Raw genomic sequence first — 24,830 nt, forward strand, 5'->3', positions numbered from 1 at the left:
AACAGAGCCACACAGGGGCCCCAATTATTAGTCTTTTAACCATTAAGTATGATATACTTTTTAAAAGTTATCCTTTATCAATTTAAGAAAGCTTTTGCTTCTTTAAGCATAATTTTTAAAATAGGTATCCTTTGTCAATTTAAGAGGTTCTTTTCTAATCCCACATTGGCAAGAGTTTTGTTTTTATGAATGGATGTTAAATTTTAGCAGAAATTTTTCTGCATCTATTTTTATGACCATTTGTGTTTATCCCATCAATCAGTTAAGGTATAAATTACATTTTGATTTTTTACAAATATTAAACCAAACATATTATTGATATAAATAAATGGTTATGAGGTATATTTTGGATCTGGTTTGCTAGTATTTAAGATTTTTGTATCCATATTCAAAAGTAAAATTAGCCTATATATCCCACTTACCTTTGCAAAGTGAGTTTTACCATCTCCGTTTTAGTTGTGACTCTTAAAAAGTTGAATAACTGACCAATGTCATATATAGCTAGTTGGTGGCTATGCCAGGGCTGGAAATCAAGTCTGTCTCCACACAAAGCCTATTTGCTTCCTCTAAGACACATAGCTTCTGAGACCATTTTTAAGGCTTAAAAACCAATTGCCTACCTCCAGAATGTTTTGAAAATATAAGATTGAGGGGAGGAACTGTAGCAACAAAATGTCTTGGCAGGCTGTGCTAATATTCTGATTCACCAAAATCAAGAAGAAATAATTTATCTGCATTTGAGGAGAAAATGTGAAGCCATGAAACTAAGTAGTTATCCATGCAATTCCATAGGAATCAACTTTGCAAATAAGTATGAAGGAGGAAGAGGAAAATACAGTAGTAGTTACTACATCAAAACTATGATATGAGATCATTCAGAGACTAAGGCCAAATTTATAGGAATTCAATTTCTCACGATTAAAAATACACCTCCAGCTAAGTACTATAATGTCCAGAAAATGTGTTAAAGGAAACTACTTCGAGTGAAACAACTTGAGAGTAACTTGAAAGAGAAATCTAAAACACACATTTTAGCTCTTGGATTTGAATAAATGAGGAAAATCTCATCAAGATGGAGGAAGGAGGGGTGCTTGGGTGGCTCAGTTGGTTAAGCAGCTGACTCTTGATTTCGGTTCAGGTCATGATCTCAGGGTCCTGAGATGAAGCCCCCATCAGGTTCCAGGCTTAGCATGGAGTCTGCTTGTCCCTCTCCCTCTGCCCTTCCCCTCTGCCCACCCTGTCCTCTCTCTCGCATAAAATCTTAAAAAAAAAAAAAAAGATGAAGGATTCCCAGTACAGGATAAAAGATTTGTACTTGTTACATATTTTTATAAAACTTAAGAGAAATGTGCTGAACTGATTTAGCAGGCTAGAGTATGAGGTACCGAAGGGGTGATATCTCCATTCCTTGAGGTATGCCCAGTGGTATCTATGAAAAACTTTAGAAACCAGAGTTTATGTCAGTGATTCCTGACATTTTCTCACACTTTACCCAGAGGACTTTTAGGTAGTTGCTCATAAGCTCTCTCATAAAAGTAACCTTCATCTTTCTTAAATTAATGAGGTTAATCACCTTTTTTATTGTACATCATGTGCCAGACACCATAAACAATTTCTCTCTCCCTTCTCTGGGTTCTTGTCAATCTTGTTGTATTAGTCAGGATACATGAACTGTTAAAACAAACAACCCCCACATCTCAATTACTTAACATATTAAGAGTTTTATTTCTGGTTCATATCACAATCCAGTAAAGATTGGAGGTGGGGGGAGGAAAAGAGAGGCCCTTGCACTACTGGTTTTGCTGGATCCTCTCCCAGATGAGGGAAGAGAGCCTGAAGAATTAAAAGGGCAAGTTTCATGGGTCAGGCCTGAAGGTAACGTTGATTGCCTCTGCTCATTTTTCATTGGCCAGAACAAAATGTGGCTGCAAGGAAGGCCAGGAAATGTAGTCCTTTTGTGTGCCCAGGAGGAAAAGGAAAATGTTTTAGTGAAAAATTAGTTAACTTCTACCACCCTAGTATATCATGATTAAAAGAATTCTTGTAAATAGTTTAGCTCAGCATCTCTGCACAGTGAGGGTTTAATAGGCTCACATTAAACTTCTTGGTGAGGTAAGTACTGGCATTAATCATTCTTATTTCAGAGATGAGAAACAAACTACAAGAGGTTGTTGCTTTCCCCAGATTGCACGGCTTGTAAATAGCAGAACTGGGATTAAGTCTAAGTAGATCTGACAAAGTCCATTTTCTTCAAAACTAGAATGTATTTCTTTGAGGCATTTAATGAAGGTAGGCTCTCCCTTTGTACAGACAGGCCACATTCTCTAAGGTCCAGCTCTGCTCAGCTCTTCTGAATTCCTGAGAAGTCATATTGTGCTGTTCTCATTTGTTGTTCATAAATGAATTTGAACCAGTCATTGCTAAAGATAAGACTGGACATTCCCACTGAATTCATGGCCACAGGTCCTGTTGCTTAGACCACTGATCTACAAAATGGAGTGTATTCAGTCTAGAGGTATGCAAGGCAATCTGAGGTGTGACAAGTTTTTCTTATACATATGTTTCTTATTCATAAAAAAATTAAGCTCTATTAATATAGTTTGGCATCTCTACACTTTCCCTATATTTGATGCTGACATATCACATGAAGTGTGAATGGGAGTTCTTTCACTTTCAGAATTTAGTGACATATTGCAGTTCCAAAGAGGATTTAGGGGCACCTAACTGGTTCAGTTGGTTAAGCACCCCACTCTTGATTTTGGCTCAGGTCATGATTTCAGGGTTGTGGGATGGCGTCCCGAGTCAGGCTCTGCGCTCAGGGGGGAGTCTGCTTGAGATTCTCTTTCCTCTCCCTCTGCCCCTTGCCCCTGCACGCACACTCGCTCTCTCTAAAATAAGTAATCTTTTAAAAAGAGGATTTATGGATTTTTTTTCTAATTTTTGCTAAATTAAATCTCACAAAATAAACAACTGATTTAAAAAGATTGCTTAAAAAAATAACAAACTCTGAATTGAAGATGATACATAAGAGGACCAAAAAAATTGGCAGAACTGACACTTCTACTTAGTATCAGTCATATTATGTTAAATACAATGATCATTTAATCAAAACTGACAAATTGACCAAAAAAAAAATCCAAAACTATTAAGTAGCCTATTTGAAACACTAATTTATATCCACTATTAATAACAACATGTAGAATCCCAAGAATATTTTGCCTTGAGATAAAATAGTTTATTTCAACATCATTTCGTCCCTTACAATTTTTGATTGTATATCTGCATTTCATAGTGGACAACTTATACTAGGAAGTAATATACATATATTGGGGGTATTTGCCCAAATTAAGTGTACTTAATTTGAGATTTTTGGTTTAGACAAAGCCTTTCCACCTTTGTCTAGTTAAGAGTTCTGGTCTGTGAGGGACACCTGTGTGGCTCAGTCGGGTAAGCACCCAACTCAATTTTTCGCTCAGGTCATGATCTCAGGGTTGTGAAATTGAGTTGGGCTCCATGCTACACGTAGAGACTGCTTAAGAGTCCCTCTCCCTCTGCCCTTTCTCTCTCCTCTCATTCTTTCTCCCTCTCTAAAAATGAGAGTTCTGGCCTGTGAACACTGTAGTGACTATTATCTAATGATCATGCAATAGGAGTTAGTTGCTATTATTGTTAGTTGAATTACAAAGCCCAAGGAGGTACAGATACTTCTGATGCAAATAGCTATTATTTGTATATAACCCCCACCATTCCACTACAAGTAAACAACATAATCTGGTCTTTCTGGAGACCGTTCTTATGCCTGCAATTATAACATTTGCTGTGATTACAATGCTTGTCATAATGCTAATCCCTCTTTTAATGTGACTTGAGAAAGAGGTCTCTTAACTCCTCTCTACTAGTAAAAGCCCCCTACCTCATTCTTGTCCAAAGCCCCACTATTAGCATTTATTCTTGTGGAGAAGATGGACTTTTGCCAAACCTAGAACAAGCTGTATATATTTGGATTTAGAGCAAACACTGCCTTGGTCTTTTGCAAACACTTCCTGGAGGCCATCCTGTTCCCTCCCCCACAAGACTCTGCCCTCTGAAAAGCAATGTGCATAGCAGTGCCAGGAATCAGATCCTTTGAAGTATACAGCCCATGAAATTAACCTGCCTGGGCTTTGGCCCATGGGCCAGCTCTGAGTCAGCTGGCAGGCAAAAGGGCCAGAGGCTCAGATGTAATCAGTTCCTGAACAGGTTCAACCACGCCACCTCCACCTTCTTCAACCTTTTTTATCTTTCAAACCTGATTTCACCACAAGAAACTTGTTTGCCCGGCAAGGCACCACTTCTCTCAGAAAAGGCCCAGTAACTCCCCCTTAGTCCCACCTTTATGGCGTCCCCCACTATGGACAGCCATACTGACCTCGCAAATGACAGCAAACAATGGTTATAGGTCAGAGGCTTTGGTAGCGTACTGGAATGGAGTACAGACTTCGGAGTCAAATCAGCTAGGGTTCAAAGTCTCAGCTTCGCAACATTGTTGGGCAAATAGTCCAATCTCTTTAAATTCCAGTTTTGTTATTGTTAGTGATGACAAACTTAACAGTATTTTCCTGAGTTATTACAAAGATTGAGAAACATGTTAATGAAATAAATGCAAATGCACCTGGAACAATGCTTTCGCTTCCAGTAAGCACTCAAATGTTAGCTATAACTATGTATGTAGCCTTGGGTAAGTGTACAATGGAGACTGTTACTCTTCACCCAGAAATTAAAAAGCTCCAGGCACAGAGTAAGTGCTCAAAATATTAATCCATTTGATCAGTGAACTCCCTATTTTTTCACTTTAATAATAAACAATTCAATTTCCTCCATCACAAGCCTGGATGAGATGCAGTCTTGTTGTCAAGTAGGCATACGGGAGATACTGGAGATTAGATAGGCATCCAAATAACTTCTCTGTACTAGGCCCTGGATTTTATATCAAGCTAAGGGCCGGTCGTGATTAGAAAACTGTAGAGTTTAGGGGCGCCTGGGTGGCCCAGCGGTTAAGCATCTGCCTTCAGCTCAGGGCGTGATCCCAGTGTTATGGGATCGAGTCCCACATCGGGCTCCTCCGCTGTGAGCCTGCTTCTTCCTCTCCCACTCCCCCTGCTTGTGTTCCCTCTCTCGCTGGCTGTCTCTATCTCTGTCAAATAAATACATAAAATCTTAAAAAAAAAAAAAAAAAAAGAAAACTGTAGAGTTTACACAACATTCAGTTTTCCTTCAACCAATGGGATCCTCACAACCTTATGGGGGAATTCTCATATCGTATTTGGAATTACTTAGAATATTTGTTACAGGTCCTTGTCTTCCATTATGAGACAAGATCATTTTTTTCACTATCCTTCTCTACCCAGATACAATTTCACAGATGAGGATACTGGCCTGACAATGTTTTAAGTGGGTTTCTGAAGGGAAAGGGAAAGGGAAAGGGAAAGGGAAAGGGAAAGGAAAGGAAAAAGGAAAAAGGAAAGGAAAGGAAAGGAAAAAGGAAGGGAGGGAGGGAGGGAGGGAGGAAGGAAGGAAGGAAGGAAGGAAGGAAGGAAGGAAGGGGAATCATTCCATTTAGAAAGCCCAGAGATATGATACAAAAAATAAAGTTTGGGACAAACCTTAATTTCTTCATCTGTAAATTAAACAATTCCTACTTCAAAAACCTTAAAAATGCTAATCTTTGGTTGTAGCACATATTAATGAACTGAAAAGCAAGCTGGATATAATTTCTGCTCATAGAAAACAAAACAAACTGAACAGTCTGGAGGCATGGTGCAATTTTCTCAAACCTATAAAGGACCAATAAAGGATGGCAGCTCTATAAGCATTACAAGTTAATGGAATTAAGCTCCTAGGCTGCCTAGATATCCAGAGATGTTTCCAGGGCTGAGTTCTTAACCTGGGACACATGAATAAATTGCAGAAAGGAGGAAAACATCCCAAAATTACAGATTTTGCACAAATACAGATGCGGAGGTACTTAGGGCAAGGAGAGGAAGATGGTTGTTTGTATTTTGTTGTGTTTGTGTAGTGGGAGAGAATTCCTAGGTGGGTCCATAGCTTTATAAAATCCTTAGAGGTCCATGGACCCAAAGAACCACTACTCTAAGGACAGAAGAAAAATCCCTATTCACTCATAAGCATTCGCCAAACACTATATAGAAGCATCATGCTGTTTGTGCCTTCATAGGGGAAAATGACATGAAAAAATATATTCTCAATAATTCCAATGATTTGTGGGAAGAAAGTTTTTTTCCCTTTTTGATATCAAGATAAATAGGCTCCCTTCCTGCCTGCTTTTATCAATGACCTAAAAAGGGAGGCACATATAAGGTATCTAGCTCATAGTAGGTCCTCAACTGTTAGTTCTTTTCCCTTCACTTACCAACTGAAAGCCACACACATCTTCCTTCCCTTCTTCCCCTCTCTAATGCTACTTTTAATGTTTACTGAAATGAGATCTTGTTGTAGGAATATGTTATCCGGGATGGGGGTGGGAGGCATGGTGTAATTTTCCCATACTTGTACACCTATAAAGAACAGCAGCACTGTAAAATTTCTTAAATAACATAGGTCAAATACCCTACATTAAAAATTCTGGCAACATAAGTACTGAATGAATAGTGACTAATAACTTAAAAAAGCAAAATCAGAATAGGTACGGACCCAGAGGAAATGAGAATAAAAATAACCCTGGCAAGTTTTAATAGGTTTCACATTCAAAAAATGTGAAACTGTGAGGAACCTTAAAGTATATCTAGTCATTCTACAAATGAGAACACTGAGGGCAAGAGAGCTAGATCATTGGAGCCCAGATGAGATCAGCATTAACTGTGCTTTCCAGCTTGACATCAAACTACATGACGCTTTAAGAGATTTTAAAATACTTGTTAGAGTTGGGTTATTGTTATCTACAGATGTTCCTCTCCAGTTAAAATGGGACAGAAATTCAGAACCACCCCGCCCCCTGACACACATACCCTCTAGTTGGAGAATACTCAATTAGATTTTAGAATATACTTAATCCAACTTTTTTTTTTTAATAGATGATGAAATTGAGTCCCAGAAAAGGAAAGTGATTTTTCAAGAATGAGTTACTGGCAGAACCAGTTCTAGAATCCCAGGACTGTAGTTCTAGATAACAACAGACTGACCAATCTTTACATGAAGGCCACCCCTCTTCAGGACTCATCTCTTCTTTGGCGCCCCCTGTATCTTTGGGAACCCAAGGACCTTATACTATTCAAAAATTGCTACCCTTATCCTTCAAAGCATGTTGTTCCACTGTCAGGCCGTAATCTCCTCTTCTACCCCAACTCCTATCCTCTAAACTAACATATACACCACATACACCCCTTACCTTTTCTGAGTCCTAATTCTTTTCAGCAGCTTGATCGGCCAACTGAAGTGTAGATGACCTACAATGGTGTAATAATTTAGCCCTTCCTTGGATACCTATATTTCTCCAGAGGCTTATTAGAAAAGGTACTCTCTTAACCCAAAGACATACTTTTTTTGATAAGGAAAAGATGTACATGAAACACTCAAACCTTACTTTTTGAAAAATTATTTTACCAAATATTATGAAATGTATATTATAAAATTATAAAAGGGGCAGTACAAAAGAACTTTTTGAGGTGATGGAACTGTTCTGTATCTCGATTGTGGTGGTGATTACAGGACTTTCATGCATTTGTCAAAACTCCTGAAATTATATACCAAAAAGTGAATCTTACTATATGTAAAATTAACAAAAAGGTTTTAAAGAGAGGGAAAAAGCAATTCTACAGCCCATTGATGCCCCTTAGTTCTCCTGCCAGAGGCAATCACAATGCAGCAATGCTCTTATAAAAAAATGACATCCTAATGATGGAAATTTAGTCACCGAGGCAAGCTTATTGGGGAGATATTTTTGAAAATGATTTTTTAGTCTTCTTAAGCCAAGAAATATCCTATTCCACTATAACATCATATGATACTGCAGGGTTTTTTGCTTTTGTTTTTTTTGGCTTACAAATATCTTTTTCCACCTCTCCCCCACAAGACAGATTCCCAAGGGTTTAGTTATCTTGGTTTCCCTAGAATCTACCTAGTATATCTGACACCTAGTGGATACTCAGTGAATATTTGCTGAAGAAATAAAAGTTCTGTTTTAGCACATAAGGAAATGTGAAAATAAACATGCTATATAACATGCTATAGCTCCTGCTCTCAAAGAAACGTACAATTTAGTGGTCATGTACCCTCAACATAGTTACTACAAAAATATAAGTATGAAATAAAAGAGGCCAGAAGATAGGTAAAAATTGAGTGTAGGCTAATCATGGAAGCCTTCAACCTATCTTAATGTTTTATAATGAACATTAGTGCTATAGTGTGTAACATGAGACCCTTTAATGTCCTTTCAGAACTGTGGCTGATGATGAAAAACATTACCGAGTACCAGGAAAATAGACGAGATAGATGCAGTTTACCTAAAAATGCTTTACCTAATTGTATTTTTAAAAAGATACTGAGACTGTGGACTCTGGGAAACAAACTGAGGGCTTCAGAGGGGAGGGAGGTGGGGGAATGGGATAGGCTGGTTGTAAGGTATGAAGGAGGGCACATACTGCATGGTGCACTGGGTGTTATACGCAAATAATGAATCATGGAACATTACATCAAAAACTAAGGATATACTGTATGGTGACTAACATAACATAATAAAAATATTATAAAAAATAAAAATAAATAAAATTTACATGGAAAGGCAAAAAAAAAAAAAAGATACTGAAGATGAAACAGTCTTTGACAAACTGCAACATTTTGGAATCTGTTACTAGAAAGAATCAGGTCCCAAAAGAAAACAATAATTAGGGGCGCCTGGGTGGCACAGCGGTTAAGCGTCTGCCTTCGGCTCAGGGCGTGATCCCGGCATTATGGAATCGAGCCCCACATCAGGCTCTTCCGCTATGAGCCTGCTTCCTCCTCTCCCACTCCCCCTGCTTGTGTTCCCTCTCTCGCTGACTGTCTCTATCTCTGTCGATTAAATAAATAAAATCTTAAAAAAAAAAAAAGAAAACAATAATTAATGCCACTAAAAACCAAGTCATTCTGGGGTGTCTGGCTGGCTTCGTTAGTAGAGTGTGCAACTCTTGATCTCAGGGTTCAAGTTAAAGCCCCACATTGGGCCTAGAGCTTACTTAACACAAAGAAACAAAAAAAACCCAAGTCATTCTAAGGACATTTCACAAGTTTCCTTCAGAAGATAAACTTAAATGTTATAGGAATGGCTTAATGGTCATGATATTAAACACAATGACATAAAGCTCAGCTATAAATAAACAAGATTTTATCCTCAAATATCATGGCCCTCTCTACCTCTCCCTTTCAGAGTAGTTATGGTATACTGGGAATCAAGGACTACAATTCAGTCTCCTGTCCAGGCCAGTGGGGGGGGGGGGTTCATCAATTAATGAACGTTCTATTTCCTTCAGTGTCTGAAATAGTCTACTAGTAGAAAATCTGTCACAAAAGCATCAGGTGATAAGGGGTGATGTAAGTCAATGCTTACGTACAGGACTAAGCAATCCATCAAAATTTTAATAACTGACTTATCCATTAAACAATTGTTGCATGCCAACTGTGTAGTTACCAGGCAGAATAGCATGTTACCTATTGATAGCAATAACATCTGGCTGCTTTATGAGCCAGTCATTACGCAGCTCTGTGCTAAAAGGAAAGGAGATGATGCTTATTTGCATGAATGAAATTTAGGTTGTTGAAGTTGTTAAAAAATAAATAAATAAAATGGAGGGAGAGTTAAAAGATACAATCAAGTTGTTTCTAGACATTGTAATCAGGAGCACTATGAGTATTAAAAGGTGATTTTCTAACCCCCTGTTGGCCTACAATTAGTCACTGGTTCTATCTTTCCAAGTCAATAAATGATGCAGTTATTTATAATTATTTTCAAAATATAAAACTGTCATGTGACCTGTACAAGAACTACAAGTTAAAAGAATGAGGGCGGCTGGGCGACTCAGTTGGTTAAACATCTGCCTTTGGCTCTGGTCATGATCCCAGGGCCCTGTCTGCTCAGCAGGGAGCCTGATCCTCCCTCTCCCTCTGCCTGCTGCTCTGCCTACTTGTGCTGTCAAATAGAAAAATAAAATCTTAAAAAAAAAAAAAATAGAACGGCAATAAGGTCCATACACCATGTTATGATCCAGGGCAGCACACTGTGATCAGTATTTCTGCAGTGAAGTCAATGAATTTTATTCCTAGTAACATAGGTAAAACCTATAAATGGCTTCATATTAGTACAGGTCAGGCCAGGTTTTATTTCCCAGCTATTCAATTTCTTCACCTATAACATTAAGTCCTGTTTAACTTCTTCAAGTTATGGATTGACCAACATGACTGCTTCTGTATCACACACTAATTTAGATATTGGTCTGGTTCTCCCTGTGTGACTCAGGACTTTGAAATCACTCTTCACTTTCATTTACATTTTCTTAGTTCAAACAATGATGCTTTTGTCTAAACTGCTTTATTGCCTTCTAAACAAGCTATGTGAAAACATACCCATCCATGGTGGGTGGGAAGAATGAGCATTTAAAAAACCCTATTAGCTGTAAATTACCAACACAAACCCCTGAAACCTTCAAATGCTTTTCTTGAAGGGTAGAATATAAAAGATGAAAACAAGTACGTTATGACCACAAAGCAGAGAAATAGACTATAACTGATCTATATTTGATGTTTAAAAAACACATTTCTAAATAAGAACTCATAAAGATGTGCTTAAAAAGCTATAGAACTTGTTTTGTTACCCAGTCTGTTTCACATGATTGTACCTCTTTGTGAAATGTGAGGGAAAGACCACGTTTGTGTCTTGGTCAAATGGGAGATAAGATACTTAGGTCTGGGACATTCACTTCGTATTGTTTTCCAATTCCTCTACTAGTTAGCTCCCGGGTGATGACTCTGGGCAGGTTTGTGCCTTAATCTTAAAATAATGGCAATTCCTATCCTCAAGGACTGTTGAATAAAATGGTAGCTAAACTTACACTTAGGACAGCATTTATTAGCTTTCTGCTGAGGAGAAAATAAAATATTCCTCTTTATTCACTTACTGAATGTCTAAGGAAGAAGAGCTATTTTTAATTACTAGTTTGTGGTAGGTTAGTGCTAAAATGTTTCAGCAGCATCTACAGAAATGGAGGTACACAGATCTGAGGCTAATCAGGTGAGTACAGATTAGCTGAGTATGGCAGGCACTTTACTGAATTTCTGGAATACATCAAATACAATGAACAAAACAGACAAAAATCCTACCCTCATGGAGCTTACACACTAGTAGGATCACTTGAGGATGGTAGCCCTACTCGATTTATCTGCAAGTGACATCACTTGGGTTACCAACAGCCCCTCCAATCTGTTCATTTTAGAGCAATGAGCATCTGGTGCCTATTATAGTAGTCCACACTTGGTGTTGTACCTTAATGTTCTCTAAAATTGTGAACCCCTTATGGAAAAGATCATTTATTTTACTGTTATTTAGCCTTTACTATATACCAAGTGTAGCAGATACAATCTTAAGATACTAAACCCATACTTTCACACAACTGCAGCCTCCTCCTGTTCATCCATGATGAAACAAATGGAGTACTTTAGTACTTTCTCAGAAATAACTTAGTGCTTTCTAAAAAGCATCAGAGTCTTCACCAAGAGAAACAGAACTTCCTTAAATCTACTTCATGGTGTAAATATTTTGATTTTGAATTACCTGAGGCAAGGCATCACAAGTTTTTCAGTGTCTAGGTACTTAAAGATCTTACTTAGGCCTTGGCTACAACCTGAAAGTTCCTACAGTTTAACCAGAGTTCTTAATAGAATTCAGTGGGTTCATGAATTTGGATGGGGAAAAACTGCATCTAAATTTTCAATAACTTCTAAAAAAATTTGAACATAGGCAACAGATCACAGTAGTGCTAGCAGTAAAGGATACTTTTTCATAGTTCACAGTTGAACTATATTTTCATATATTACAATTGTTGCAAACACCTTGAAATATCATTTATGTTCACCACTGTTGAAACTGCAGATTAGAGCTACTGCTAGATCTTAGTAAGTTAAAAAAAGCATATATATTTCTATATAAAAATTTTGGTAACTATTTCATTATCTCTGGCTCCCTTTGTAATCCAACATACTGTATATACTTAAAAACATTTTTTTTTTTTTTTTGGAGAAGTGATCCACGGACTTCACTAGATTGATAAAGGGGTCCATGACACTAAAAACGTTAAGGCACTAATGTGTAGAGGGTCATAGCCATCTTTGTATCTCCAGGGTATTTAACTTGGTAATTACTCAATATGTACTTACAGAATCTAAGAAATGGATTTAGGATTGAAACTGTACCCCCAAATATTGATACTTTGGATGTCTATAATAGAGTACTGTAGGGCTTAATTTCTTTAATCAAATGCTTTAGATGAAGATATAATTTGTTCATTTCCCTAAAAAAAAAAAACCCCAAAAAACTGTATTACACACCTTAATTAAGCAATGCTTGTCCATGTGGTAGAGTTAGATTTTTCACTGAATATACGTATGCAGAAGTACTTTTTAAATTTTGGCATCTGTGTCCTGGAATAACAGCAGGAATGTTATTGAGCATGAAGGAAAGAAGAGTTAGGAACACAAAAAAGAGGGGGCCTAACTTTGGAAGTAACTTTGGCAAGTTATTTCACCTTGGTGTTTTTAAGATTAGGTAGAAAGAAATCATCTGGTGAATTTATTTAAGATCTCAGGGGACACCTGGGTGGCGCCACCAGTTAAGCATCCAACTCTTGGTTCCAGCTCAGGTTTTGATCTCAGGAGTCTGCTTAAGACTCTCTCCTCCCTCTGCCCCTTCCCCCATATGCTCATGCACCACACATGTGTTCTCTAAAATAAATCATCTTTTAAAAAAATGCAGATCCCAATCTCACCTTCAGATTTTTAAGCAGTATATCTAGGTGGGACACCAGAATCTGCATTTTTAGCATGTATCCCAGATTCTCATGCTGGAAGCCTGTAGATCATACTATAGAACATCACCAAAAACCATGTATTTGATGTTAAATGCTACCAGATTATTAAATATAAAGAAACAGATTCAGGGGCACTTGGGTGGCTCAGATGGTTAAGCATCTGCCTTCGGCTCAGGCCTTGACCCTGGCTGGGGTCTTAGGATCCAGCCCCAAAGCGGGGTTCCCTGCTCAGCGGGGACTCTTGCTTTTCTCTCTCCCTCAGCCCACTCATGCTCTCATGTACATAAAATCTTTAAAAAAATTAGGAAAAAAAAAAAAAAAACCCAACCAGATTCAAAGTTGATTTGCCTAGGCTGACACCTTAGTTACTAATTATCAGACCAGGAATCCAGAACTCAGGCCTGACTCCACAGTATTTCAAACTATGCCTTTGGAATTTTTTACAGATTAACATTGAAGTGGGCCATAAAGCCTGAAGTCACTTCAGGTATTGGCAGACCAAACGCTAAAAATGGCTTTAGACAGTACTTCCTTATCTTGTCAATCCTTTTTTTTTTTTTTAAGATTTTATTTATTTATTTGAGAGAGAGAGACAGATCATGAGCAGGGGGGAGGGGTAGAGGGAGCAGCAGACTCGCCGACAAGCAGGGAGCCTGATGTGCGACTCATCCCAGGACTCCGGGATCAGGACCTGAGGAGAAGGCAGACGCTTAACCGACTGAGCCACCCAGGCACCCTATCTTGTCAATCTTTAAACTGTCAGTATGATATAGTTCTTCAGTTACTTGTAAATCATGGTATAAACATGATGGTATAAACATGGTATAAAATGATACACATTTTATACATATGAATATATGTATTGGTGAGAACATGCTGTTAAAATATTTGTGAGCTAGTTGAGGCCAAAACAGAACTAGAGCCTATGCTGTAGTGTGTGTGTGTGTATAAAATGGTATAAACATTATACATTTTTTACATACACAAATACACTGTAGCTCTATTTAGACCTCAACTAGTTCACAAATATTTTAACAGCATGTTCTTGCCAGTACTACTGGAAAAATTACTTTCCAGTTACCTGTGAACTATTAAGTGCATTTTTTTTTTTTAAACGAGAGCGTACATGCAGGGAGGAGAGGGAGCAGGCTCCCCGCTGAGCAGGGAGCCTGATGCAGGACTCAATCCCAGGACCCTGGGATCATGGCCCAAGCCAAAGGCAGACATTTAACCAACTGAACCACCCAGGTGCTCTATTAGGTGGATTTTAAGTGAATTCAACATAGTACCAAAATATATTACATAAATTTTGGGTTATCTCAAGTTATACAATGGGGTCATATGTAACTTCAAGTTTCTACTTAGATTACTGAAAACCAGAGTGGGCTCAGGCACATAAATTAACAGCCTATGTAAAGTCTATCTCTTACCTTAGACTACTGAGCAGGTAGGTATTAACAGTTAACATTAACTATTAATAATTACTTGCATTAACTTAGTAGTAAGCAGGAGTATCAGATTTCTGAATCTGGGTATAACTCTGGTCCCATGACAATAAACAATTACACAGTTAACATTTGTTTTCATGTCTTTTCCTCCTTCCAGTTGGAAGTGGTAGAAGAGTGCTGCATAAACTTAAATTCACCAGAAATAGGTATTAGCTTGGATATAAGGTGTTAGCTAACTTGAGGGGTCATGTTGGAGGATGTATGGAGCCTTGCACTATGCATTGTAATTCAAAATGTAACTTGTAACAGAGAGTAATTCAATTGGTAGCCACATGTGTCTTTTCTTAGAAATCCCTCAAGTTATTTCTTCCGGTGCCTATCTCATTAAAGGAAATGAAATCACATTTGGACAGTGAGTTAGTGCCAGGATCCAGTAATAACCAATTTCCTTTGCTATTTCTGATTATACTGAATCCTTACCAGTCTCAGCGATTCCCTTCTTTTGCTGCCACCTTTCCATTTATTTTGCCAGTTAAACCTCTGAAGGGAAACAGCAGCTCATTTATTAGGTAATGACAGTGAATTCAAGCAATGGAAAACTTAATTCATAACTGTTAGAACTGGATTTTCCGCTCTTTGTTGAGGGTTCTGTTGCTTTAAGATGTTAGCCGCTTTTCTCTTGTGCATTTTTGTTTTTACAATCATACCTTTCTCACATAAATAATTAAAAGGATCTATCTCAGACTTCTCCTCCTCCAGGTAATGTGTCTTGGTAATAACAGCTAGGCAAGAACAGACAGGTTTTGTTCAAGTTTAATCTTCTTGTCAAATGAGCAGTTTTCTCTAATAATGGTTGTGAAGATCCCAGTCAGGTTTGGTTGGTAAGTATAATGATATTGGTATAAAGGGCAAACGCCTGTTTAGTACGAGTTAATTCCTCAAAAGAAACCTAGGCTCTTGGTCATTGCTACGCTTTTTTGGAATGGTAAAAAAAATGCACTATTCTTCCAGAAGTTTGGTTAAATAGGCAGTACGAAAGCCTTGAAGGAACATGAACAGGAATGGAATGGAAAGGAAAAATAATCAAAAGAAAAGTATGGAGTAGTCATAGAAAAAATTACATAAGTACTTAAGAGTTCTTCCACCTTTCCCCTGGCCCAATTTGGGACAGCACAGAATTCTAAGTCCTGATTCCTCTGGGAAATGATCAAACTGCCCTGAAGTGGAATGTGATTTTGGCCTCTAAAAAGGAAGATTTAAGTAAAAACCCTCTTTCATTCCCACATACTCTCTTGTTATTTCCCATTATTTCTTGCCTCTTCCAGGGCCAAACTTCATAAAAATACGAAGTTTTTAAAAGAAATACCTACTTCTTTCCCTACTCCCATTCATTCACTCCCCAAGTCCCTGAAATCTGGCATCTTAGTACTCGATTCTTCAATTTTTCCATTACAAGCAACCCAGAACTCCAACAAATGCCAAACAGGTCCCAGGAATGTGGAAGGGAAGAGCAGAGTTTATCTGGAAAATGAGAAAATCCAGCAAACCATCTCAGGCGAATACACGGCAACACAAAAAGCAACAAAAATTGCTCATAAATTCTCTCAGGATCAGCAGGAAACAAAGAAGCAAACAATTTTGGAAAGACACACAAACATGAATACTGAAAATGGGTCATGGGACTGAAACTCGAAACAAGCATAATGCCCAGCATTAAACATACAAAGAGTAAACAAAGCAGACTTGACATGAACATACTTGCATTGAGCCTGTCAAATATAAAAGGTAATAAATGTAAAATTCATCACCAAAAGTAACACTTTTCACCACATTCACAATTGTTGAGACAGAGTAAATGTACCATACTATTGTTACTGAAGTATTCCATTGAAATAGCAGGAAACTGGTAAAGGTCATTTATTACTACACTTATGTAAGATGCTATTTAGTTTCAATAGCAACTGCAATGTAAGCACTCTAGTATGTCAATGTTATTTGCAGTTTATGTTACCACTTCTGCAATTACTTTATTTCACCACATGTCAAAACTCTAAAAACATAAGCTTTTCTCCATTTTTGTCTTGCATATAAAATACTATGAAATACAAGGAAGTGGCTCCAATATACCGACAATGAACTAATAGAATAAACGTCATCCAGTTCGATGGGGACGATTACTAAGAAACTCTAAGATCCCACTTAATACCATAGTAATGACTAAAAGTCTGCAGTGAGAGGGTAGGGAAGGAAGAAAGCTGAGGGTTTCTTTGGCTCAAAGTGTTAAAAAAAAATTGTCACTTAGGTTATATCAAAGAATATAGTTACTAATTTTTATCTTCTGGTGGTGGAACAGCTCAAACAAGTCCTCAGACTATTCAATTTGATTAACACCTATATGCTAAATTCATCAAATCAGGAGTTAGGTGTTAAGAGGGTAACTGATGAACATTTCCTAAAAGGTTTTAAGATACAACTTATTGAGGATTAACCTTTACTGCAAGTTCAAATCCATACCGGACCCTCAGACTCTAGATCACGAATATTAAGTATGTGCCCACTTGCATAATTGCTTACAACTGCACATCTCCATAGTTTCCTTAAAAGGCTTTATATTCGTAAACATTTATATTTGATGAAATTCATCTTCACATACTTACTCTTGCAAAGAAATATCTTCTAGTCCAATAATTACCCAAACCTATTAAAAAATGAAAAAATAGAATCACAGGATAAACAGGGCTTGCTTTTCTGATTAATCATTAATTATGGACATTCAGATTTTAAATCTTGACCCGGGGATATTTACTGCATTTACCTTCAGTGGCCTATAAAATCCAGCAGCTAAAATTATGCCCATTTGTTACAAACACAATGGATCAACTAAGTAAGACTAGAAAAAATACATTTTAGTTTCCCGAATATTAAGTCAAAGTGTTTAAAATATGAAATATTAAAGTTTTCAGAATGAGTTAAGATCTACCATAGAGAAAGTCCAACTGCTAAACTGTGTGTGTCATGTTTGTGTTCACTCCTAAGAACGTACGCTAGAAAACATCTAACTTAATCTAAGGTGAGGTCTGAAAAGATACCTTTTGGTAAAATTTTCTTTCCCTTTTAAACTTGCTTGTCTCAACTCTGATCAGGTTAGAATAATTTCTAATGTAACTACTGGGTCTTTAGCACCTTTGGGTTATTGACATTCCATTTCTGATAGGTAAGAAAATTCTGTTTTGGAAAAGAGATACAGAAAGGCAGACAACAGAGCTGTTCTCTCAAATTTCATAGCTTAGATTACAGAAGCATTACTTTAGAACTTTGTAAGATATGAAACAATTCTAACATTTTTCACAATTTAGCACATGATTTTCTAATTTAAGGGAATAATACAGTGATTCTCAAGACAGAACATGATTTTCAAAATCAACTTGGGGCTTCTTCAAGCTACATAAGTACACAAGCTAAAATTGTTATGTAATTTTTTTAAACTTTAGTCACTCAGGCACAATTATCATCTTTTAGGAACATAACTCAGTAACAGGCATTTTACATTCCTTTTAGTAGTATGCACTGAAGAAGATTGTTGCCCTGTATCACTACATGAAAGGAAGAAATGGAACTGTATTTTGCTAGGAATTTGGTCATACAAATTTGACTTAACAAATTGTAGGAAGGCTGTATCTGAGTTAATCTCTGTCCTCGGTGCTCTAACTACTCTGTGGCTAATTTTTAAAAATAGCCAATAAAAAATTAGTTTACCCAACTGTTAAAAAAAAAAAAACAACTTAAACAATCCACAACAAATTTACGTGTTCCAAAGTCCTTTGCTAAACACTTTACATAGATTATTTTAATCTTTATCAACATCCCTACAGAGCCTATTATCAATGAAGCTTAGAATGTTACTAATGTCTGTGATACTGAGCAAGCCATTAAAGACAGATTTCAAACTGAAGCAGCAGAATCCAGGCCAACATTCCTCAAAATACAAGTCAGTCTTCATATTCCATATCCAAGAGGAACCTCTAAAGATGGATCCATTAAGTGCTTGAATCCTAGGGCTCCTTTAATCACTTCAAATGTTTGTCCTCTTGGATCTTGCATTTATTCTTTAATGACATAATGCTATAGGATTTTCAATGTAAAGATCCCAGACAAATTCAGTACTGAATCAAATGATCTGGAGCTAAAAAGATACTCTATTGTATATCATTTACCTAAATATCAAGAATACTAAGATAACATCAATAATTTAATGAATTTAGGATTCAGGGAAAGGAAAGGAGTTATGAAAAAAAGAAAAATTATTTTCAGAATATCCTAGTATCTTATTGCCTCTTTCTAGATTTTTTTTTTTTTTTTTTAAGATTTTGTTTATTTGACAGAGAGAGACAGCCAGCGAGAGAGGGCACACAAGCAGGGGGAATGGGAGAGGAAGAGGCAGGCTCGATCCCAGAACACGGGGATCAAGCCCTGAGCCGAAGGTGGACGCTTAATGACTGAGCCACCCAGGTGCTCACCTCTTTCTAGATTATTGATTCTTCTAAATATCTGAATAGCTTTACCGTAATCTTGTGATAGCATGAGCTATTACTTGGGTAAGTGTCTCTTATCATTACTTTCTCTATATTATGCTAAATTCTCACTCTAAGAAATATTTAGGTAAGTCAGGATATCACAGTACTCATAAGGCTAAACTGAAATCTTCTCTCCTAACCCACTCCCTCACCAATGTATAAATTGATCTCCAGATCATTTCCTCATCTACACATTTTCAGAATTCATTTATGGGTATAATTAGTAATAAAACTAAAATCTTTGCCTAAACTTTTGTTATTACTAGTGTAATGCACCACAATAAACACAAATACAGGATGTAGAGGACACCTGTACCCTACTCCTGTACACTCACTCATGGTTTTAAAAATATAGAATAACTGGTTCCAACCTGGTAGAGTAATTCAACAGTGATGAGTGGATGATAGGTATATATTTTTAGAGTTCTACAGGTGATCCTGACACTTAAAATTGTTGAAAAACTCTTGCCATATGAGCAAATGACTCAATACTCTTGAATGAGCTACCTATAATTATAATACAAATCAACACCCTAATACTTTTCTGAGATGAAAAGAATGTAAGTTGCTTTATCCACCTAAGGCATTCTTAATCCCACTTTTCAGTTCTCCTAACCCAGTGCTTTCTCTGGGACACTGAGGTTATTCTTTCAGAAGCTGGTGTCACCAATTCCTCAAATATTAGCTTTGTAAATAAAATTTCTAAGGAAGAATGCAGAATTTTTCCCCTAAAAGTTAAAGGCTAAATCATGGACTTTTTTTTTTCCCCTAGATATTAAACAGATGTTTTTTCATTATGGTTAGATGTCTACTGGATGTAAGCCTAGAAAAACTTCAAACTACCCAAACATGTGCCAAATTATAAATTATAGAAATCACTGCAATATATAGGTCTAGTTTCTCACTCATGAGATTTCTAAGCAATCTGCCCCACCCCCGAAAATCTGCCTTCCATAGTAACTCAGATTGAGGTTATTGCTTATATAAAGAAATATTTTATACCACGAACAAGATTCACTCTAGATTTGTAATATAAGACACACCAGTGAACCATCAACCCCGAAAAATAATTTAAGAGTTTGAAACTAAGCCTAAATGCAAAGCTGTCCACTCTTTTCTCTCTGTTAAATGTAAAACACTTCCATAGCTATACTGAAGGTCAGAAAGAAAACAGCAAACATTTTGTTCCCTTTCCTATACTTACCACAATTACCTGCAAAGGTGTTTCTGAATACCAGAAATATTTGTATGAGCCTTTCCCATTGTTGTACTTGATGGATAAATGAGATGAACACATATTACCTTTGTTAAAAATGAAACAAAGCCTTTCATCTTGTGACCTGTTCCCAGAAACATGACAGATGATGATTCTTCTATGTTTTTGTAGTTATGTGTATACATCTGAAACACTGTTTCTACCATGTTTTATTATTTTTAATCACTCTCTTTAGCTTTTCCGGATAGGAGAAACCATCCATGAGCTGTGATATTACTAACTACTAACAGAGAGGTGAAATGCATACCGTTAATGGCCCAAACTAACAAGTGAGTAATTTTGTTTTCAGAATAACTGTGCAAAAGAGAGGGAGAAAAACATAAATATATGTGGCATTTTTAACCCTTCAGATACCCTCAGGAGAAAAAGAAATTTTCCATCTTTCATAGTGTAGACGGACTCTGAAAAAGAACAAATACACAGCATTGTTTTAGTAACACAATTGAAAAAAAAATACAGTTCATTTGAGATACTGAGCAAGATAACTTAAATACCAGTGACTTTGGTTTCAGCTAGTTAAAAAAAAAATAGTTCTTAAGGTAATCGTATATATGGAGTACCAAAAATTAAACACTAACTGTATTTTTAAAATAAATTGGTGATCCAAATTCTAATGAACATCCTGCCTTCGCAGCATTTTAGCCTACACTCTAAGTTTCTCCAAGAACCCACGTTACTTCGAAACCGACCGCCAGCTGTCAAAAGGGCTATCATCAATAAAATCCCTGGAATTTTAAACCGGGTGTTACACCTTTGGACGTTAGTCTTAGTCGGGGCGCCAAAGCACCGTCCCTTTACAGCTTGGCTACTAGAGCCAACATCGATTTCTGGGACCCTTCTGGCAAGTCATTCCTGTATGAAAAACCAATGACGGTCCGGAACCTTGCGGAGGAATAAGGAAGGTTGGAATATAAGTGACAAAAAGATAACTATAAATCGGGAGGAATAACCCAACTCCGTGGGTGGAAGGGGCTTCTCCGACCAAAGTGAGAAGGGTGGCCGTCCGGGGTCCCCGCAGCCCAACAAAGACGCCAACCGCTCCGAGGGTCCTGTTAGCGGGCCTAAGTGATGCTCTGGGCCCAGAAGTAAACTGACTCCCTCAATCCCTTAATAAGAAAAAGGACCAGGACGGGTAGGGTGCCTATACAATCCGCTGGACCGTAAGGCCCAGGCCCAGTCGGCCTCCTGATACTGCCTCCAGCCGGATCCGCCCTACAACCTGTCCCCAGTTGCCGCGTCCACACCCGGGTCCCCAGGTTTGGGTCCTAGGCTCTCCAACCGGTTTATCCTCCACCTCACCGTCCCCACCGCACCACCATACGGCTCGCGCGCTGCCTAAAACCTCAGCCAGGATCCGCGAACTGTTCCCGGCACTCCTAACATGGCGGCCGAGTCCCCTTCACTCCTTTGGCCCGCTCTGGGCGCGTCCGACCTTGGCGCATTTTGGGCATTGTAGTTCCCGCGATAGCCTCAGTGTCCTGCCAGGGCTTTAGAAGACTACGATTCCCACAATGCACCGCTCCTGAGCATGGCTATTGGGGCCTTTCGGACAGAGGGATGATGTCATTGAAAAACCCCACTGCATTCATTGTGCTACGGTCTATCCACCCCCCTGCTGCTGCTGGGCTTGCGATTGCCGCTTGCTCCAGCTGAGCTAAGAGTAGCAGCAGCACCAGGGCAGGGACTGACTCCAGCCCTTGGACTTAGGACATCGCAACACGTTTCCTTGCCTGCGTGACTCATTCGCACATCATTTCTGTTTATGCCTGGGGTGGGGAGAAATATCCCAAACCAGGTGAGTTGAAGTGATTTATTCAAATGGTTCTACCAAGTTATTCCTCCCGCTTAATTCTCAAGGCTTTCTTTTGGGAAGATGGGGGCGGGAGGATTGGAGAGGTGTTCGCAAGTGCTGCTAAGTGAAAAGCTCTGTGCAATTTGGGTCACTGCAAAGAACAACTCTAGCAACCTTCCCCCGCCGGAGGACCGATTCCTGCCAATTCCCTAGTCGCAACTCCCCTCAACCTTTTTGAGGATTGGAGGGGGGGGGGCTGGGCTGGGGAGGATGTTGGGAAGTGTTCTTGAAAAATCAGAAGGCAGAGGTGGGGGACTGCAGTCCTGTCACATACGGCCCCGAGTGCTGAGGTTTGAGTGGGAAGGGGTGATGCGTGGGGAGAAATGGAGACAGTGATTTAATGTGGCTGCACTACTTTAGAACATTTCTATGTCGCTTGGGCAAGCACACGCTATTTATTTTTAAGATGAGCGTGCTTCTGAGTAGGTTAAGTTTTGTGAGGCTCTATTTTATGCGTGTGTGTCTGTGTCGTTTGTCTCGCCTTTTCTGCTGATTTGAGGTGACAGTGTCCTTTAATGGTGCACTCCCTGCCAGTCAGAAACATTTCACGTGTCTGGGGGAAGCTTCTCTTAGGCTGCTGGAAGCAGCATTTTTGTTAAGTGTTTTTCTTCTTCCCACTGCAGGATTGTTTGGAAGTGGAGCCGACAGATTTGTGCTCGTATGAGTGTTTTAAATTATGTTGCAGTAGGCTTCTTGCCACTGACAATGGTACCATAACGAGCTGCCTTTTCGTGAGGCACAGTCACCAGTCACAACTAACGGTTTGGAGAACGGATCATTAGGGAAACCCTGGTTCATTTTAACGCATTAGGGAAAGGGAAAGTTAGAAGCACTGTTAACCTTCATTTGCCATTACTGAAAGGTACCCAGAAGGTATCTTCTGAAAGGAGGAGTGATCCTGGCCAGGGAAACCAAGGAACATAGAAGTGGGGTTTTTGTTTGTTTGTTTGTTTGTTTGTTTGTTTTGGGGGGGTTGTTTTTAAGCGAACTGACACATTTAATAGGATAGAAAGCATTCTGGCTTGTATGATTTTGGCTCTTGTAAGAGTTATTAGGATGATTAGTGCAATAAATGTTACTTTGGTATAAACAGCTGGCTGACTCCAGAACAGATGGGGCCGGTCTTAGCTGAGAGATCTACAACCTTGGAAATGAATGGATTTGGGGTCAACCACACCCCCTCCTGGGATGTCAAAAGAAGGAGAAATGCCAAAGCATTTTATGCTTAACTCTAAAATGCCAAACCTTTTTATAGCCAGGTCAGGCATTGGGTGAAAGTCATTCCTGGTTGTCTTTTGCTGCTGAACAAATTTTCTTCATTTTCAATTCAGACCCTTAGGTCTCCAAAGTTGCAGGTGGGTGATGCTTGTTAAATGCTACTTGTTACCGCATGCAAAGGACGGTCCACTGTATGGGCTTTGTAGTAGAGTGATTTATTGAGATGCAATGAGCAGCTTTGGGATTTGGGGAAAGATTGCCTGGCTTTGCTTCTCTCTACCTTTCCCTGATGCTTACTGTCTATTCTCCTGGGAACCTTACCCTTTTTGCCTGTACCTTCCTTGCCCCACCCCTCTGTCTCTTCCAGTTTCCCCGTTTCCCCATTTACAATTCACACTTTTCCTCTCTGTTTCAAAATTTCCCTCTACACCAATATATCAAGTCTCTAAGTCTTTTTCAAATCTCTGAATACCCTCCCCACCCCTTCTCTACCTCACCCAGAACCTCCAGCGTAGAGGTAGACTGTTAAGTGTTTATTCTACAGAGTCCGCTTGGAAGCTTTGACTTTTCCTTTTCTTGCAGTGGGTGCTAGGCAGGAGGAGCAGCAATGAGCCTGACCCTTTGGCCTTGTTTGTGGCTTCTGTGACAGACATAATTTAGCCTCAGCAGCTCATGGATATTGCAGTGTTGCAGTTGAGCCCATGTTGCTGTAGTTTTCATTGGTACCTGTATTAAGAACTTCCAGCAAGGCTTTAAAATGCTTTATATGGGGGTGCCTGCTGGCTCAGGAGAAAGAGCATGTGACTCTTGATCTTGGGGCTGTGAGTTTGAGCCCCAAGTTGTGTGTGTAGAGATTACTTAAATAAATAAAAACTTAAAAAGCAAAACCCAAATGCTTTACATGAAATTTCTCTTAATTCCCAAAGAAAAAGACTTCAAAGAGCGTCTTCCTCATTTAATAGTTTTGTTTTGTTTTGTTTTGTTTTGTTTTGCTTTTTTCCCTGATTCCTGCTCCAGTAAGTGGTGGAAAGGCCATCTTTTCTGTTGATTCTGGTGGAGCAATCCAAGTGGCCAAACTGCCCATTTGTTTTTTTTTTTGAAGACACTTGGAGTGGCAACAGTGTTCCCTCCTGTGGTGTCTTCTTTGTGGATGAAAAAAAATTTTTTAATTTGTTCTCTTAAGTAGAAGGGTGTGGTGATGGTTATGTTTGTTTGTTTAGCATTAGTGCTTTTCCAGGCATAGAGAGTCTAACTGTTGGTATGGAGGCAACTAATGTGACAGGCAGATTCAGGAGCTGTTTTTCTACTGGGCGTCTGGGTGGCTCAGTCATTAAGCGTCTGCCTTCGGCCCAGGGTCTGATCCCAGGGTCCTGGGATCGAGCCCCGCATCTGGCTCCCTGCTCCTCTGGGAGC

General features: G+C 38.7%; 1 protein-coding gene and 1 long non-coding RNA gene across 6 annotated transcripts in view; one reads left to right on the forward strand and one right to left on the reverse strand.

Annotated features, from left to right (window-relative positions):
• Nucleotides 1–1,316: 1,316 nt before the first annotated feature.
• Nucleotides 1,317–21,774, reverse strand: LOC117803358. 4 transcript variants are annotated; one of them, XR_004627140.1, is made up of 4 exons: nucleotides 20,276–21,774; nucleotides 17,155–17,195; nucleotides 12,571–16,018; nucleotides 1,317–1,952 (listed from the first exon to the last, which is right to left on the reverse strand). It is a non-coding gene; the product is annotated as an uncharacterized LOC117803358 (long non-coding RNA). The 4 variants fall into 4 exon arrangements; XR_004627141.1 differs by having other exon boundaries at nucleotides 12,571–13,740; nucleotides 15,868–17,195; XR_004627139.1 differs by having other exon boundaries at nucleotides 1,319–1,952; nucleotides 12,571–17,195.
• A 172-nt stretch (nucleotides 21,775–21,946) lies between these two features.
• The window catches only part of RAB30 (RAB30, member RAS oncogene family), a 73,617-nt gene continuing 70,733 nt past the window's right edge, over nucleotides 21,947–24,830 (forward strand). For both annotated transcript variants that reach the window (XM_034666247.1, XM_002925390.4), the window contains exon 1: nucleotides 21,947–22,142. The gene's annotated coding sequence lies outside the window, so the exon portion shown is untranslated. The remainder of the gene's footprint in view (nucleotides 22,143–24,830) is intronic.

The sequence above is a fragment of the Ailuropoda melanoleuca genome, chromosome 8 (assembly GCF_002007445.2).
Source record: "Ailuropoda melanoleuca isolate Jingjing chromosome 8, ASM200744v2, whole genome shotgun sequence".
NCBI lineage: Eukaryota > Metazoa > Chordata > Mammalia > Carnivora > Ursidae > Ailuropoda > Ailuropoda melanoleuca.